The sequence below is a fragment of the Scyliorhinus torazame genome, chromosome 10, assembly GCF_047496885.1.
Source record: "Scyliorhinus torazame isolate Kashiwa2021f chromosome 10, sScyTor2.1, whole genome shotgun sequence".
NCBI lineage: Eukaryota > Metazoa > Chordata > Chondrichthyes > Carcharhiniformes > Scyliorhinidae > Scyliorhinus > Scyliorhinus torazame.
The window spans coordinates 34,993,536-35,011,752 of record NC_092716.1 but is presented as its reverse complement, the minus strand read 5'-3'; the positions used below and the strand labels follow the sequence as shown (position 1 = coordinate 35,011,752).

Genomic DNA, 18,217 nt, shown 5'->3' with positions numbered 1-18,217 from the left:
TGGGTTTCACACCTGTTTATTAACAGTTATTAAAATCTCACTTCAGCGGAAGCAGCTTGTGATTTAAATGGCTGGCTGCCTATGTGAATCGCATATGCGCAAATCCCAGCCCAACTCCAGCCCTGCCCCCACAAAGGTGGGAAATGCTGTTCCGGGACAGGACTTAGATATTGGGATTTTCACTACATTGGAGAGGCTCTCCTTCCGAACGAAAATCTGGGCTTCTGTTTCTCTCTCCAAAGAGATTGCCTTACCTGCTGAGTTTGATTTTCAGCATTTTCTGTTTTTATTTCAGGTTTCCAGCACTGGCAGCAGTTTGCTTTTGCATTTGTCTGTTCTCTTTGTTACTCAGTGTAAGTCCTCATGGAACCTGTGTAATCAGCTAGTGATTTGACAGTGTACTGAAAAGTAAGAGATTCCTATCACTAGGATTCTAATTCATGCTTCACACTTACAAGGTTCCAGGAAAGTTGGTGTTCATGTTTCCTGGTCATAGTACAAACTTTTGCTATGGTTGACAGAGGCACACTTTAAGTTTTCCAGTACCAGTAGTTCCACAAAGATCTTCAGTAGTCACAAAACAGTACAGAATTGTTTTGTTTTGTGCACTTGTAAAATGTATTGTGTGTGACAAAATCACATGGCATTTATCCTCTACCCTCAGATTAAGAGTCGATTGATAAGTTAATGCATTAAACTGGTAATCATGATATTGTTGTTTATATGAGCAACTGAGGGCAATGCAGGAAGGTGTGACTCAAGAAATAAATATTTGCTAATATGCACGTTTATCACATTTTCATTTTATTTGCAGGAATTATACAGTCTTATAGCTATGAAATGATTGGTTACAAACACAAATATATTTATCAGACCAGGATTGGCATTGTAGTTCTTTCATGGGTGGGAAATATCCATGAAGGGCATTTTTGACTGATGTTGATATTTTTCTACGCGTTGCAGAACTGTTGTCATGCCCAATAGTATATAATCTATTTATTGTATAGGTGTACCTTGATGCACATTCTGAAATACATAATGTGATGTATATCATCGAGTCTGCTCTGGCCCCTGGAAAGAGCACTCTACCCAAGCCCACACTTCCACCCTATCCCCGTAACCCAGTAACCCTACCCAACCTTTTTGAACACTAAAGACAATTTAGCATGGCCAATCCACCTAACCTGCACATCTTTGGACTGTGGGAGGAAACCGGAGCACCGGGAGGAAACCCACACAGACACGGGGAGAACGTGCAGACTCCGCACAGACGGTGACCCAAGCCGGGAATCGAACCTGTGACCCTGAAGCTGTGAAGCAACTGTGCTAACCACTGTGCTACCATGCCGCCCGTAATATGTTGAAGCTACAGCCAATGTGGTGGACTTTTTAAAAATCTTCATTGCAATATTATAATGAAAGAGCAGAAAAATAATTCTCAATCGATATTGCAAATTTTCACAATTTATACAGCAAGTTTATAATATTATTGTTCTTAAATGAAACTGTTCAGAAGGGAGCTGCATAACAAGACTGCTATGGTCCTGAATTTAAAACAAATAATATTCTTCACCGGGCTTACATTAAATGATTGCTGAATAGTTAAATATATATGAATTTAATCAAAATTAAGTCTTTGGCTACATTATGCCAGCAAGGTTCCTGTTCTGTTGTCTTAGCCTGGGTACATTCAGCCTTTATCTCATATTTTGCTGGTAGTAGGAACTAACCCTTCATTTTAAGGATGATTTTGATAAATAGGATTCAAAACCAGGCTGGCTCAAGATTTAAATAACAAAAAATTAAATGAACCTATTATGACCTGCATTATTGTAGCCATTTATTGCAATAAAATTGCTGATCCTTTAAAAAGAAAACTACTTTCTGTGCCTCCTCTGGCATTTTGACAGTGGAACTGATATAATGGCGGAAGGAAACTAGGTACTGAAATATTGGCTATTGTTCCCTGTACCAGTTCTGTTGGTTTGCTATTAATCACGCACAAGTCTACAAATCTGTCCAAAGTGTCTCCCCTATCCAATGTAGTTTATACAAGTCACTAAATATGCTTTTCTGACAAATTGCACAAAAATATGCAATTAGGTTTTGCATTGTGAAAGAAAGAACGTTGGTTCTTGTCCAGCTCTGCTGGCCTGCAAAGAATTTGATCTCCCCATATGACGACATTTTTGTTTATACACTTAAATAAAGCTTCCTTCTTACGTTTAGTCAATAGTCCGCCTGTAACAGACCTGAATATTTATTTTAAAATATCTACGAGTACATTTTTTTTTTCGGGGACCCTTGTGATCATCTCTATAAACCCCACCTATGTCACTGTGTGGCCAGCTTTCGGTGGTAGTGAGGTGAGACCTCAAGTCCTTTTCATTCTATCTTAACAAATTGTCACCTTGCCATCTGGAGAAAACCCAAGTGGAAACATTAGCCAAAGCTGGGACTCACACCCAGATCTCTCAGTACTTGAAGCACCACACTGACGTACTGATCTACTGGGCCACCCAGAGAGGCATTTGTTTAATTAAATAGGAATTAGCATTTCCAAGCAGTGATTGCCAGTCACACACAGATTTATGACCAAAATTAAACATTAGATGGTGATTGCAATTACACTATGTACACATATTATTGTAACTTAAAATAAATCTATTTAGATGATGCATTGTGGCAATATAATATGTTTCTTAAACAGCAGGTTAATATTTAAGTGTAACAATAAAAAGTGAATGGCTAACATGGACCATTGGGCTCATGTGACTAAATTACAGGAGAGATGAGGATAGCTTTCTCATCATTTGTTTTTGTACATGTGCAATAATATGGCTTATCATGAATATATTAACTGGTAGACTGCTTTAGATCAGATGCAACAGTTTTTGAAATGAGTTTTAGAATTTGGGGTGATATAGGATTTAAAAGGAGTTGCAAAGTGGGCCCAAACGTATCCTGCACAGTTACAGATTTAAATTCCGACCTGCAAAACCAATCAACGTGAAACAATTATGGATCAATATATGAGGGAATAATATACCAAGTTAACACAGATTTACTCATAGCTGCGAAACAGGATTGGCAAAAAATGTAAAATAAATTCACACCAAAGACCATTCGTGGGGATGGTGTCAAGAGGGAACAGAGCAGAAACGCCACACTGTAGTCTACTCCGTCTGGTTTGTCGACTCTGGATCAGAATTCAGAAGATTTCTGGGACGAAAAATGGTCAGTCATTCCTGGAAGTAGAAAGGAGGAAGAGGAAGTCAAAAGGTTGGGTCACAAAACGACAAAATGAGAAGAATGAAGGGGAGTAGAATGGTAAACGGTGATTTTCTTCAAATGATCAATGATTTAACAGTTCATAAAATCATGGTAAATTAGATTTCCCACATCAATTGTAGTGACAAAGGCAAAGATATAAAATACGGTCTAGGCTCCTTAATGTTTCACCCGAATTGATTGGACTACCAGCAGATCATAGTGACTGAAGGTGTCTTCGAACTTATCAAACTTTCTAGAGCCTGATCAATGGTGTCTTACATTATTGCTTGGAGTCGCACATCTCCATATCCATCCAGGAAAACACTACAGGTGAAATATTTCCCTCTAATCTACTAATAATAACCTTTTATTGTCACAAGTATAAAGTTACTGTGAAAAGTCCCTAGTCGCCACATTCCGGCGCCTGTTTGGGTAAGCTGGTACGGGAATTGAACCCGCACTGCTGGCATTGTTTTGCAACACAAACCAGCTGTCTAGCCCACTGAGCTAAACCAGCCATGGTTTACTGAATGTGAGCTGCCTAAATCACTGGTTTCAACAATAATCAAAGGTGCCTGGCATAAGTGGTCATCACTGCTGGGCATACAAGGTCACTTATCTGAGGAAATATGTTCAGAAAATATTTATGAACCTTTGACAGGAAATATATGATTCTGCATATTTTGGTCAAAAAAATTAAAAAATTAAGGGGTTTACTTTTGATCTTACTGTGAGTGAAATTTCAGAGTTTCGAAGATGAGGGTCTGGATTTTAAGCCACCCCACCCTGCCGAGCATGTTTTCAGCAGGGGGCATGTAAAATGTGTTGGGTGCTCCTAGCCCACTTTTTCTGCCCACCCTGACCTGTTCCCCATAATCCGGGTACGTTGACCACTCAACTGCACATCCTGCAGTGAGGCCCATAACTGTCACATTAATTGACAATTAAGGGCATCGTTCTGCCCTAACGGCCACAAAATGCTGGACAGTGGCTGGAGGCCCAGAGTGCGAAAGCTATTTATGAAAGGGCTTCCTTGAGAAGGCAAGAAGAAAGGAGGACCACATCAATTGGTCGCAGACTCTCCAATCCCCCCTTACCCGAAAAGCCCAAGACTTTGCTGTTTCTGGTCACTAGTGCTCTTCTTCCTGTGCCTCGTTTCAGTCTCAGCTGCGGCAAGTACCAAGTTCTGGTGATGCTGGTCCATCTTCCAAGGGTGAAATGTCCTGTCCACTGAGGGGCAGAAGTCTGACCACGGGCCTGTTTAGTCTGCTAGCAATGCATTATCACTTTGGGGAAGGCTTTTTAAAGTTCAGGACTAAATTTCCTTCCAGGGTTGAGGGTCGCCAGCAGTCCACCCCCTGTAAAGTCTAGCTCAAGGATAAAAAAAAATGCTTCAGGACTGTAAGGAGATCGAAATCTCAGGTAAAGCCTTAGTGGATCTAATTTTAACAGCCTAGTCGGTTCTTGCTTGCTAAGTGGCAAACAAATGAATCTATATTCTAACTCTGTTACATTTAGAATATGTGAATAATATTCTATGGGAATAAAGAGAGATGCTCTTAAACTCAAAGGATAATATTGAGGACACGGCAGGTGACGACAAATGCAATGTGGGTAGCCTGGCAGCTTTCACTATGTGGGATGCTGTTGCGGGGGGGGGGGGGCAGCACATTTCAATTTGTTTTCCCCACTCGGGGCGATGAGCAAATTTTGGAAAGTTAAGGGGCTAAATTCTCCATTTGGGAAATGGAGTGCACGATTTAACGAAGAAATTTCTAAGTGTTAATTTGGGCGCGATTAGCGGGTGTTTCTCAACATCCGTGTTGGCGACATCATTTCCCTTACTTAGTGGCACTTAGTGCAGGAAATGAGCACCCATGAGCTTCTTGCCATCACTCGCTGTCTCGCCGTCTGATTCACCAGAATCGCGCCTCAGCACCTCGCCGCTAACAAGAGGGAGCTGATTTTAAACACTCCCTCATCGCTCACTCCCACTCAACACACAAGCATGGCAACGCGTAGACCTGCTCCTTGCTTTGGGGATGCCGACCAGGCCAGGCTTCTCGATGCCGTTGATGCAAATCTGGACATCCTGTTGGCCTGAGGGGGTCGGAGGACAAGCAGCAGGGTCACCAATACCACCTGGGAGTCAGTGGCAGCGGCTGTCATTGCGGGTAGCATGACCAGGAGGACTGACGTCCAATGTCAGAAGAACACCAACGACCTCGACCGAGCTGCAAGGGTAAGTTACCACTCCTCTCCTGGCACCAGTTCTGCCCGGCACCCCTCAAATTCACAACGCCCACCCCCCCTACAAATCACTGGCTGACACCTCGCACCCTCCCACATCTGATCTTCGTGCTTGCTCCTCGAAACCCACTGGCACCCACCAGCACAACCCCTTCATGTCGAGGTCGTGGAGTCCATACATGCCATCTGCCATAGACCCCCATGACCCATCAAGTGTGTAGCTCACAATGCCCTCTCTTTGACATCGCAGGAGAAGATTAAACATTTTTTTACAGGACGTGGATGTCACTGGTTCGGCCAGCATTTAATGCCCATCCCTAGTTGCCCTTCAGAAGGTGGTAGTGAGGTGCCTTCTTGGAGTTCTGGATGAATCCAGAACTGGCTTGGACATAGAAGACAGAGGGTAGCAGTTGTAGCCATCTGGGATGGCCACTTCCAACTAGGTGCAGAGGAACTCGCAAAGACGGGCGGGTAAAATGGACAAGCCAAGAATCAGGCAGGCTCAGAGCCTGAAATGCATATTTGTCAGCAAAAGTCCAGACGGTATCAAAACTCCATCCCATTAGTATGTTAATCAGGCCGATTATCATTTGATGGCCCATCTTCCCCAAAACAAAGGACTGGTACTCAAGCAACCAGGACAGTCCCAGACATTTCGGCGCCATTCCCTGTTCAAGGAAAACGCAAACAACGGGGTCAGTGACCGCTTGGAACACGCCCAGCCATCCAGATCCCCGCCCACTTATTGGTTAAGGAATCAAACGGAGTGATCAGGGATCACCCAATTAGTAAGGCCCAAATCGAAGGACCACCCAAAAGAGCGCAAAAACCGCCTGAGTATAACTTCGCCATATGTTCACTCTCTTTTGGCCTTGGTAGCCCGGTCACGGTCATCGCCAATTGTAGCAACACCAGAAGCGAGTCCAAGTTCAACGCCTGCTACCAGACGGATGAGCCCAGCTGAGCAGCAGTTACTCCTTCGAACCCAAGAGATCCAGAATTGAACAGCGGCCACTGTTTTCTGAGCCGGGTGCCCGAAGTTAAGTTAAGTACAGGTTGTCTTAGCTGATAAGTGCAGTTAACTAGTAGTGTTTATGTTGCATGACTAATTGTGTGTAAATAAAGTATCCTTGACCTTGAACTAACTAACTGGTGTTTGGCACTTTGGTCGATAGCCGGTTGAAACTTGCGGTGGTATCATTCGATACCTGGCGACTCTAAGCATTCGGACATAGATAGCATAGAAAGAAAGGCAAATTCACCGATTTCCCAATTGGAACAGAGCCACAGAAAAGACCAAGTAGAAAAAGAAACTAGCAACACAGTGGAAAGGTGTTTTTCCGAATGGAGGTCTCTAACTAGTGGTGTCCCGCAGGGATCAGTACTGGGACCTCTGCTGTTTGTAATATATATAAATGACTTGAACGTAGCGGGTCTGATTAGCAAGTTTGCGGATGATACTAAGATTGCAGGAGTTGCGAATAGTGATGACGATTGTCAGAGAATACAACAGGATATAGATAGGCTGCAAAATTGGACAGAGAAATGGCAGATGTAATTTAACCCAGACAAATGCGAGGTGATGCATTTTGGTAGATCCAATTCAGGTGGGAGTTGTAAAATAAATGGCAGAACCTAAGGAGCTTAGAGACCCAGATAGATCTGGGCGTGCAGGTCCACAGATCTTTAAAAGTGGCAGTGCAGGTGGAAATGGTGGTAAAGAAAGCACATGGCATGCTTGCCTTCATAGGGCGGGGTATCGAGTATAACAGCTCGAAAATTATGTTACAATTATATAGAACCTTGGTTAGGCCACATTTGGAATACTGTGGAGGCTTCGGAGAAAGTACAGAAAAGGTTTACCAGGATGTCGCCTGGTTGGATTTAGCTATGACGACAGATTGAGTAAACTGGGATTGGTCTTCCGAGAGAGACGAAGGCTGAGGGGTGACCTGATAGGAGTTTCTAAAATGATTAGGAGTATAGATAGGGTGAACAGTTGGAGACTTTTTCCCAGGGTGGAAATGACAATTACATGGGGCCACAAGTTCAAGGTGAGGGGGGAAAGGTTAAGTGGAGATGTGCGGAGGAAGCTTTTTACACAGAGGGTGGTGGAGGCCTGGAATGCACTGCCAAGTAAGGTGGTTGAGGCAGATACGTTAGCGACATGATAAGTGGGAAAGAGCCTAGACGGGTGGCGGCGTATCAGAGATTTGAATCCTCACCCCCTATGAAGAGCTGGCCCTGGATAGCGCATTGTTGGCCGAGTAGATAACAGTCACAGACTGTGAGGTGGGGCTGTGCCATAAGAGGTCAGGATCCATTGTCCCTTCACACAGATGACCTGTCTCAGGTGAGTTGTTCATGTCAGACAAAATGATCCTTCCATCTCACTGACCACATGTCCATTCTCTCGCAGGACCTCCATCTGATGGGCTGGGTCATCTGGAGTCATTCCCCCCACCCCAAATACGCAAGAGACCATCTCAGAGGAGAGCTCTGATGAGGCCACTGTAAAGGCACCATCGCTATCACCTGTACCCTCCACCAGTGCAGAGACACACACCTCGGTGAGCAACGTTAATGAACAGGCTTCTGGGGCACAATCTGGTGAGCACCACACTGTTGCTGATACACATCAGGTGGAGATGGGAACATCCAAGGGAGTCAGCAGTCGGAGGTTCGCTGGATCCCAGGACTCAGCTGAGTCCCAGTCAGATGCCGAGCCTCTGGGCAAGGTTATGCTAGAGTTGATGCAGATGATCGGTCAGGGGATGAGATTCATGAGGGGATGTCAGGGGCATTTGAGCATATGCACAGCTGATGAGAGGAGTCCCAAAGGCTACGGATGCTGGAGATGATGCCGACAATGCATGGCGCCAAAGCCAACACTGCTAGGGTGGCAACAGCAGTGAGAAACTTGGAGCACGACATCAGCGTCTCAGTGGTGGTGCCCACGACATGGCCAGGTCTGTGACAACCATGGCTGCGCGCCACGACATCATGTCCCAGTCGAGGGACATGTCCCAGATGCAAGTGGACATTGCTGAGGCACACCAGAGCATGGTCCATTCGCTGAGGACCATCGTTGAAGGCATCAACACCATGGTGCAGACAATGGGGAACTGCCAGTGCTGGCAGAGCCAGATGATACAGAGGCCTTTGGTGCTCACTCCAGCTGCCTCTCTTTCCCTTGGAGACCCCCAGGGCCCCATGGGCACCATCAGGGAGGAGAAGGCGCTGAAGGTCAACCTGGGGCCATGCACTAAGGAGACAACAGCGATCTCCAGTTCTTCCGAATCTCCCCCCTCCGGCTCCAGGCTCTCCGGAGAACGCCCACCAAGAGCATCAAAGACCACAGGGTGCGGAAAGCACTATCTGTGGATAGGCGGTATTCCCTTGCCCATCCAGATTCAACAGGTACATGGTGACCCTGAGTTGCACTTCAGCTCCACCCTCCACATGCCCCCCATCCCCAAACCAACCCCACCCCTCAGCCGTTCCCCCCGACATGTGGCCCTCCACACTGCACCCATGTCCCCATTGGTGAGTGACACCGGGGAGCCTCTATCCTCACCACCCATCCCTGACAACAGAGGTACCGGTGGCTGCCGCAACCTATATCAATGATAGGCTCTGCGGCTCCTGTCATGTCTTCCCAGTAGGGTCTAGTGTGGGTCTTCTCACTGAGTGTGTTATCCTGCCAGCAAGGTGGCACCTGGTTATGCTGTGGAGAGGATCACGTGGTGCCACCAATCACCACCATGCTTAGAGGCTTGTGTGTGGGCGATCCTACAGGTGGGGGTGGGGCAGGGAAGTGTGCATCTGCCGGGAGTATAGCTGCAGTGTGATGTGGGTCCTGGGTGTCACACACAGGTTTTGAAAACCTGTCCAGGGGAAGGATGGGGGAGCAGGGGTGTGGTGGGCAGACAGGGCTTGGAGACTGCTGGTGGTCCTGTAGAGTGGGCTAGCTGATAATGTAAATGTTGAGGCCTCTGCCCTGAGAGGAGCCAGCGAGGATGCCAAAGGCCACGGTGCATGTGTCCTTTGTTTGGGGTGACCTCTGCTATTCCCCTGCTTCCCCTGCAGTGGGATGAGCGCACTAAGGTGTGCAGGCACCTGGTGTGCCACTGATTGAGCTTGGCCACGCCCATCCTGCTGATCAGTCAGCTGGGGTCTGAGGGTTTCCAGAGGAGTGGTCTGGTGGGTTCCCAAATGACCAGAGGCTCTGTGAACATTTACAGGACTCAGTGAGCAGCCAGCCAAATGAGCAGCCAGGGGCCTGTAACTTGTACCAAATGGGTGTGTTTAAAACAAATACTGCAGCAATGGCATTCTGAGCCAGGCCTCCCCGATCCCAAGGCTGACACCCCGAATCCACGGAGCTGTCAGCAAGTCGCTCCCCGTTCCTCCCCCGACCTTGGCAGCTCCAGCAAGTGGTACAGTTTTCAACAGTTTTTTAAACTTTGCTTACCTTATCTCTCCCCCTCAGCAGCCATGGCGCTCTGTCCCCGTTTGGAAATACCTGTAGTAAACCATGCCCGCGGAGCATCGCGGTGGCCTGGAGCACACTGGGTCAAACCCGCTAATCGCAGTTAAATGAATGCAAATACTTGTTTTGCATGCTGCCGCCACGGAGCACGAACCCCATTATCCTGCTCCAGGCTGACATGAAACTAAGGCTGGATCACATGACAGGCTTCATTTATAGCGACGGCATGCCGTTATCCTTTGAAGGCATGTTACAATGGATTAGATTACAATAGACCAGATCGCAATAGACCATATTACAATAGACCAGACTACAAGAGACCAGCAATAGACCATATTACAACAGACTAGATTACAATGGACCATATTACAATGGACCAGATTACAATGGACATGATTACAACAGACCAGATTGCAATAGACCATATTACAATAGATCATATTACAATGGACCAGATTACAATAGACCAGATTACAATAGATTAAATTACAATAGATCATATTACAATGGACCAGATTACAATAGACCAGATTACAATAGATTAAATTACAATAGATCATATTACAATGGACCAGATTACAATGGACCATATCAAAATAAGTGTATTTTTGTGCAGTTTGGCATGGTGTTTCCCGTCGGGTTTTTGGGGTGAGATCCAGACCTGTATTCACCAATGCTTATTCATTTTTGAGGAGTTTCTTACAGGTCAAATGCACAGTTCGAAACGTTTTCTGCAGTGGGGAACTAAACTCGCCAGCCAGATCGGCTGCTCAGAGATCGGGGTGCCATTTTGAAAGGGTGTCCGACCTTTTAGTGAGCTTGATTGTCCCCCACACTCCCCACCCACACACAATGCGACAACCCACATTTATGGACATCACCACCTCCCCCTGCCCAAGTGAACACTCCACGCTATGGGGTCACTGAGGGTCCCCTCACCTTAAGGTCTTCCCCCTTTCAGGTCCCCCTTCACCACCCCAATCTTCATGATGCCCCTTCAGGGGCTGGTTTAGCACCCTGGGCTAAATCGCTGGCTTTTAAAGCAGACCAAGCAGGCCAGCAGCACGGTTCAATTCCCGTACCAGCCTCCCTGAACAGGCGCCGGAATGTGGCGACTAGGGGCTTTTCACAGTAACTTCATTGAAGCCTACTTGTGACAATAAGCAATTTTCATTTTTTCATATCCTCCCTTCATCCCCCAACCCTTCAGCCCACTTTCATGAGCATGACCCCCATAGGGCAGCACGGTAGCACAGTGGTTAGCACAGTTGCTTCACAGCTCCAGGGTCCCAGGTTCGATTCCCAGCTTGGGTCACTGTCTGTGTGGAGTCTGCACGTTCTCCCCGTGTGTGCATGGGTTTCCTCCGGGTGTTCCGGTTTCCTCCCACAGTCCAAAGATGTGCAGGTTAGGTGGATTGGCCATGCTAAATTGCCCTCAGTGTCCAAAAAGGTTAGGTGGGGTCACTGGGTTACATGGATAGGGTGGAGGTGTGGGCTTAAGTAGGATGCTCTCTCCAAGGGCCGGTGCAGACTCGATGTGCCGAATGGCCTCCTTCTGCATTGTAAATTTGATTAAATTCTATGACCCCTTCAGGCTTGACCCTTGGCAGTGCCAACCTGACACCCTGGCACTGCCTTCCTGGCACCCAGGTAGTGCCCCTGACCCTGGCAGTGCAACCTGGCACCCTAACTGCCAGTTTGGCACTGCCAGGGTGCCCGATGTCCGCTTGTTGTGACGAGGGCTGGAATGCTCCGGCTATTGGGATTCTCTTTCCCGCTGGCAGCACATCCCGCCCACGGGTTTCCCAGCGACGTGGGGTGGCGTTAATGGGAAATTCCATTGACAAGCAGTGGGAGTAGAGAATCCTGCCGCCAGTGAAAGGCACGCTGCCGAGAGACATGTGGCTGGGGGACAGGATAATCCCGCCCAGTACTAATCGGCACCCAGATGAGGCCTGGTTGATGCAGCTGGTGACTCCCGGGTGCCGGAGAATGAGGCCACAACCCTAATGGGTGGGCGTGATCCAGATCGTGCCGCGGGTTGGATGACTCTCACACAGTATTGTGCCTGGCACAAAGCCCGTTTTTGGCCTCTCCCACGATCCCCCGGCGTAACGGGATCGACACCGGGCACAGCGCGGTGGGAAAACCCCACCCATTGTTTTGTTTTTGGAAGGACAAAGGAAATTTCAAAAGGAATTATTGATAAAATCGGGGAATGAGACAAAAGTCATTGATGAAATTCATTGGCACTAAATGTGTTGTATTGTGCTTTGGTAAAAGAACACAGCAATATCTGCACTCTGAATAGAAGTGGCAGACTTAGGGGTGCAGGCTCATCGAGTATTACCAGAAGACACTCAAGTTGGTCAGGCTGTGAAATAAAGCTAATAAAAATTTAGGCTTTGTATCAAGAGGAATGGAACATAAAAGCCAAGAGGCAAAAATAAACCTGTATAAAACCTCAATAAAACCTCAGATAGAGTACAGTCTGCAGTTTTGTGCTTCACATTATAGGAAGGATATTGAGGCTTCAGTGAGAATGCAACATAAATTCACTAGGATACTGCCTGCTATGAGGAAATACAAACATGTAAAGAGCCTGAAATGTCAGACTTTTTTCATTGGAACAATGCAGATTGTAGGTTGATACAATAAAATACCATACGAAAGGATGGGACAGGATACATAATTGCAGATTGTAATTGAGGGGTCAAGAATGGTAGTTGTTAGTGATTTAGAATGGAGGGCAGGAAAGACTTATTTTTACGCTCACCGCTGTGAGGCTTTGGAACTCTCCACGAGGATTAATGGTTGAGGTGGAATCTATGAAACTTTCAAGATTAGATGAGGCAAAATTAGAGGATGAAGGAAAAAGGGTAGAATGGATACGGGAACAAGTGGGTAAATGTGACTTGGTTTGATTTCCTGCATGGAGAGGACACGCTGACAATGGATCTGTTGGGTTGAATGGCCTCTTCCCAGATTGTAACTTCCGTGCATTTTCATGAAATAGTTCTCAAACTTTGGATGGTCAACGTTAATGCCCAATTATCTCACCACTGATTAAGAGGGCGTCTGTGGACACTGCTGGTAAACTAATACAAACACAGAACAAAACAAAATAAGATGAGTAAAAGGCCTTTGGCACTTGCAACATGCTCTATCCTTCAACATGATCATGTCTTCTATTGCAGCTCTCCCTTCCCACATTATCCCCATATTTCTTACTTCTCATAGTACCAAAAATACTTCTGTCTTGAATATACTGAATGACTGACCATCAATGTTTCTCTGGAGTAGGGGGTTACCATTGACCAGACACTGAACTGGACCAGCCACATATATACTGTGACTACCAGAGCGGGTCAGAAGCTAGGAATCCTGCGGCGAGTAACCTACCTGCTGATTCTCCAAAGCCCGTCCACCATCAATGAGGCTCAAGTCAGGAGCATAGTGGAATACTTTCCACTTGCCTGAATGAGTGAAGCTCCAACAACACTCAAGAAGCTTGACACCATCAGGACAAAGCAGCACCCTTGATTGGGTACCCCTTCCACAAATATTCTATCTCTCCACCACCAACGAACAGTGACAACCGTGTGTACCATTTACAAGATTCACTGCAGTAATTCACCAAGATTCCTGAGACAGCACCGTCGAAACCCACGACTACTCCATCTAGAAGGACAAGGGCAGCAGAGACCTGGGAACACCGCGACCTAGAGGTTCCCTCCAAGTCATTCAGCATCCTTAGAAATATATCAGCGTTCCTTCACTGTCACTGGGTCAAAACCCTGGAAGCACCTCCCTAACAGCACTGTGATATACCTACATCACATAGATTGCAACGGTTCAAGAAGGCAACTCACCACCACCTTCTCAAGGGTGACTAGGGATGGGCAATAAATGCTGGCCTAACCAGCGAAGGCCAGATCCCGTAACTGAATAAACAAAGAATTCTTACAATTCACAATCGTATGAGAAAATAATGCAGATCATGATTGAGGAATGAGATAGGAATGAGCAGCGATGGGGAAAAGGAGAGTGCTAGAGTGATGAGGGAGGTGGGGGCAGGGGGGAGCAGTGATGGCGGAAGAGATACTGGAGGTGGTTGGGCAGGAGCAGTGACAGGGAAGGAATAGTGGGTGAGGTGGGGGGGGGGGGTGGAATGATGGGGAAACGTATAGTGGAGGGGAGATGGGGAGGAGCAACAATGGAGGAAGGGATAGTGGGGGGGGGGGTGGTGGTGGTGAAGGGCAGGCTTGATTTTGGGGAGCCTGGGTTGACAGCTTTTCTGCAACTCCTGCCAAATTGAACCGGGCCTGATTACAATTTTTCCTTTCCGTTTCCTGGCTGTGGCTAGCCAGATTGAGAGGTTGCTGCATAAGTCCTTGGACTCCAGGCCGAGTCAGAGAGGTGTTACAACACACTGGGCTGGGCAAGTACGGGGTCAGATCAAGCCCTACTCGTCCTGGAGTCACAACACAAGGGAAATTATCAATAATTCTGATAAAAATACCCAAAGTCTTTGGTCCTTGGCTGCCCAATAATTGCAGTCACCAGGTTTGTAAGGTGAATAATAATTACCCTACATTTATACCAAGAACTATCGTGAAATATACAGTAAATACAACTGTAATACCAACCAATACCTTTTTACCCCTTTTAACTGTCCCACCCTCTACCCACATACTCAATGCAGACAAACACAGAGGGGGAAAAGGGGGAAAAATAATAAGGATGAAAGATAAGAGTCTTTGCTTCGGATTGAAGTTCTTTTAGCACATTTTCTTCACAGCAGACTTGCTGATTACATATTCTGGTTCACAGACAGTAATGGCCTTCTTTGTAGAGCCAGTCATTCATTTGGGGTCCCTGTAGGTGAGAAAAAGTGGTACTCACAGGCAGCAGACATTCTGGAGAAGCACCTTATTTCTCATCAAACTGGCTTTCACTCACAGGCAGCAGGCTTTCTAGAGAAAAATGGAAAGGAACAAATAGTTTCCATAGACAGGGAACAAATAGGAACAATCCTTACAGAGGAGAGGAGCCAGGAAGATTTGGGAGGTAAGGGGCTGATGAGTGAGCTAGGAAGATCCTAGTCCAGAGCTGGGAAAGATGGGGGGGGGGGGGGATCCACAGGGTGATCCGGACATAGGCAACATCTGGGAAAGTCAGAGGAGATCAGGGGTGGGGGCCACATTAGAGGCTGAGGTAGGGGGAGATCTGAAGGATTGGCATGGGAGGGAAGATCAAAGGCCTCGTAGAGGAAATCAGAGGAGCCATGGGGATCAGCAGAGTCAGGAGTGGGGTGATTGTTTTTTTTTATTCATTCATGGGATGTAAGCTTCTCTGGCTAGGCCAGCATTTATTCCCTATTTTTAATTACCCTTGAGGAGGTGGTGGTGAGCCACCTTCTTGAGCCGCTGCAGTCCATGTGGTGTAGGTACTCACAGTGCTGTTAGGGGCGGGGTAATTCTGAGCGTCGGGTCTTGGTAAGAGCGCAAATAGAGGGATGTTCCTTTCTTGAAGAGTGACGTCAGGAAATATTATTCATCTGTCTTGTTTCTGATAGCTTGTCAGTCATGTGCAGAGCTAATAGAGGAGCAGGTAAGGCTTCAACTCCAAGGCAATTGACCAGTTCAATCTTCTTTTATGCTTTGGTCTGCTCTCTTGACAAATAAAAACAAAATCAAGCAAATTGTTTGATAAGGAAGCAAATGTTGTTCTCTAGTAATTATATTATACATACCAAAAGAGTCGGACATGATATATTGTTACACATCATTAATTAAAAAAAACATGGAGCTGTCTTGTAACTGGTTTTTAATTGGGTAGACTCTCCCCTTTGTGTCTATTCCCATAGGGTATTGATGTTTCGAGATTCTAATGTACACATCCAAAACGATGTAAAATATTCCACGAGTCACTGAAAGGATCTTATCTGAGATGACAATATGAGAAATTGAACACATTTTAGCCCAACTTCTAATTGATCAAACAGTTCTCATTTCCTATTTTGCTACACATTTGGAGAATCTTTATTTTCCAATTGTCCATGTCAAATTACGTTTTGCCTCCATTTTTGCCTGCACGAGTGGAATTATCTGTTCTGAGAAGTGATGGTTGTATAATTGTGCAATTTCTTCAACTCCTCCTCGTAGAACCTGGTCTTAATTTTTCCATTTAGCTTTTCTCACGTATAGATAGATAGTTTTTCTGTTGCGTGTTGATCTTTTTAAAATTGAAGATTTAAATTTCCTACCACCAAAATCTGTGAGGCAGTTATGTACAGCTTAGGTGCAAACTACCCCACTATATCAAGGCTGTCTTTGGGCTTTTCAAGTTAGAACGTAGGAACAGGAGTAGGCCATTCAGCCCATCGAGCCTGCTTCGCCATTCAATACGATCATGGTTGATCGGACTCGTCAGTACCTTTTACACCCACTATTCCCATAATCCTTTACGTTATAGTTAATCAAAAATCTACCAAGGGAGGTGCGGTGGCGCAGTGGTCAGCGCTGCTGCTTCACGGCGCCAAGGACCTGGGTTCGATCCCGGCCTCTGGTCACTGTCCGTGTGGAGTTTGCACATTCTCCCTGTGTTCTGCATGAGTCTCACCCCCTCAACCTAAAGATGTGCAGGGTATGTGGATTGGTTATGCTAAATCGCCCCTTAATTGGAAAAAAAAGAATTGGGTACTTACAAATTTAACAAAAGAAATCAGAAATCTACCAATCTCTACCTTAAACATACTCAGTGACTGAGCTTCCACAGCCCTCCGGGGTAGAGTTCCAAAGATTCACAACCTTCTTGTGCAAAGATATTTCTCCTCATCTCTGTTCCAAATGGCATCCCCCTTATTTTGAAATTGTGTCCCCAGTTCTGGACCCCGCAAACAAGTAAAACATCTTACATGCAACCACCCTGTGTATTCCTGTTTTCAATTAAATGACCTCTCATTCTTCAAAACTCTATAGAGAATACAGACCCACTTTGCTCAATCTTCACAAGACAGCCCGCCATCCCCGGAATAAGTCTGGTGAACCTTCATTGCACTCCCTTTGTGGCAATAATATTCTTTCTGTGGTAAGGGGGCAAAATTGCACACAGTACTCCAGTTGTGGGGTAACCAAGCTCCTATACAATTGCAGCAAGACTTTGTGAATCCTGTACTGAAATCCTCTTGCAATTTAGCATGGCCAATCCACCTAACCTGCATTTGTAGACTATGGGAGGAAACCGGAGCACCCGGAGGAAACCCACACCGACACGGGGAGAAACTGCAAACTCCGCACAGTCACCCAAGGCCGGAATTAAACTTGGGTCCCTGGTGCTGTGAGGTAGCAGTGCTAACCACTGTGTCACCGTTAACCTTCAGTGATGTATGGAAAAGGACAGCTTTGTACATTTACACTTTCTAATTTCTTACCATTTAGGAAATATTTTGCACATCAGTTCCTTCTACTAAAGTAGTGCAACCCTGCTTGCTCCTTTTGTAATTAAATATAAAATTGTATGTTAATCTAAACAACAGTTTTTCATTTGCAATCAATAATTGAATAGGCAGAATTCAGAAATTCTTCAGAATAGGAACATGGTGGTTTCAGGCAATGAGTAATTGATCTTATTGTTATGAAGAATTTAGATCACCTGCCTACAATCTGGCACTATTTTAGAATCTAAAATGTTAGGAACACCAAAATACCTGCAAGACCTGTTCCTTTTTATTAATCTCAACTTCAGTTCCTGGTCTTATCATCATGGGTAGGATTCTCCGCTGTCGGGATTCTCCGTTGAGCCGGCAGCGCACCCACACCCGGGGATGCCCACGATGGGAAACCCCATTGGCCGTCTGGCGGGACGGAGAATCCCGCTGCCGGTGGGGGCAAGCCGCACCAAAAACCTGCAGCGGCGGGATGGAGAATCCCGCCCCATATCTCTCAATCCCTTCCCCATTGAAATATGCCGTTACATCTTGAATCCATTTGTGTTTCTTGCTTCAATGGCCTTCACTTCAAGTCTATGAAATGTGTCCCCTGGTATTTGAACCCTTTGTCCATCTGGAGAAAGTTGTCTAAATCAACCTTCAAAATCTTTGAAAAATTTTCAGGCAGGTCTCTTCAAAGTCTCCTCTTTTGTTCAGGGAAAAACCCAACTTCCTTAACATTCCATGTCATTTAGAAGCCTGGGGCCATC

General features: G+C 46.0%; 1 long non-coding RNA gene across 1 annotated transcript; it reads right to left on the bottom strand.

Moving 5' to 3' along the window:
* Positions 1–851: 851 nt before the first annotated feature.
* On the bottom strand, positions 852–15,583 carry LOC140384810 (uncharacterized). The gene is made up of 3 exons (XR_011933144.1): positions 15,408–15,583; positions 14,921–14,991; positions 852–3,248 (listed from the first exon to the last, which is right to left on the bottom strand). It is a non-coding gene; the product is annotated as an uncharacterized lncRNA (long non-coding RNA).
* Positions 15,584–18,217: the final 2,634 nt, after the last annotated feature.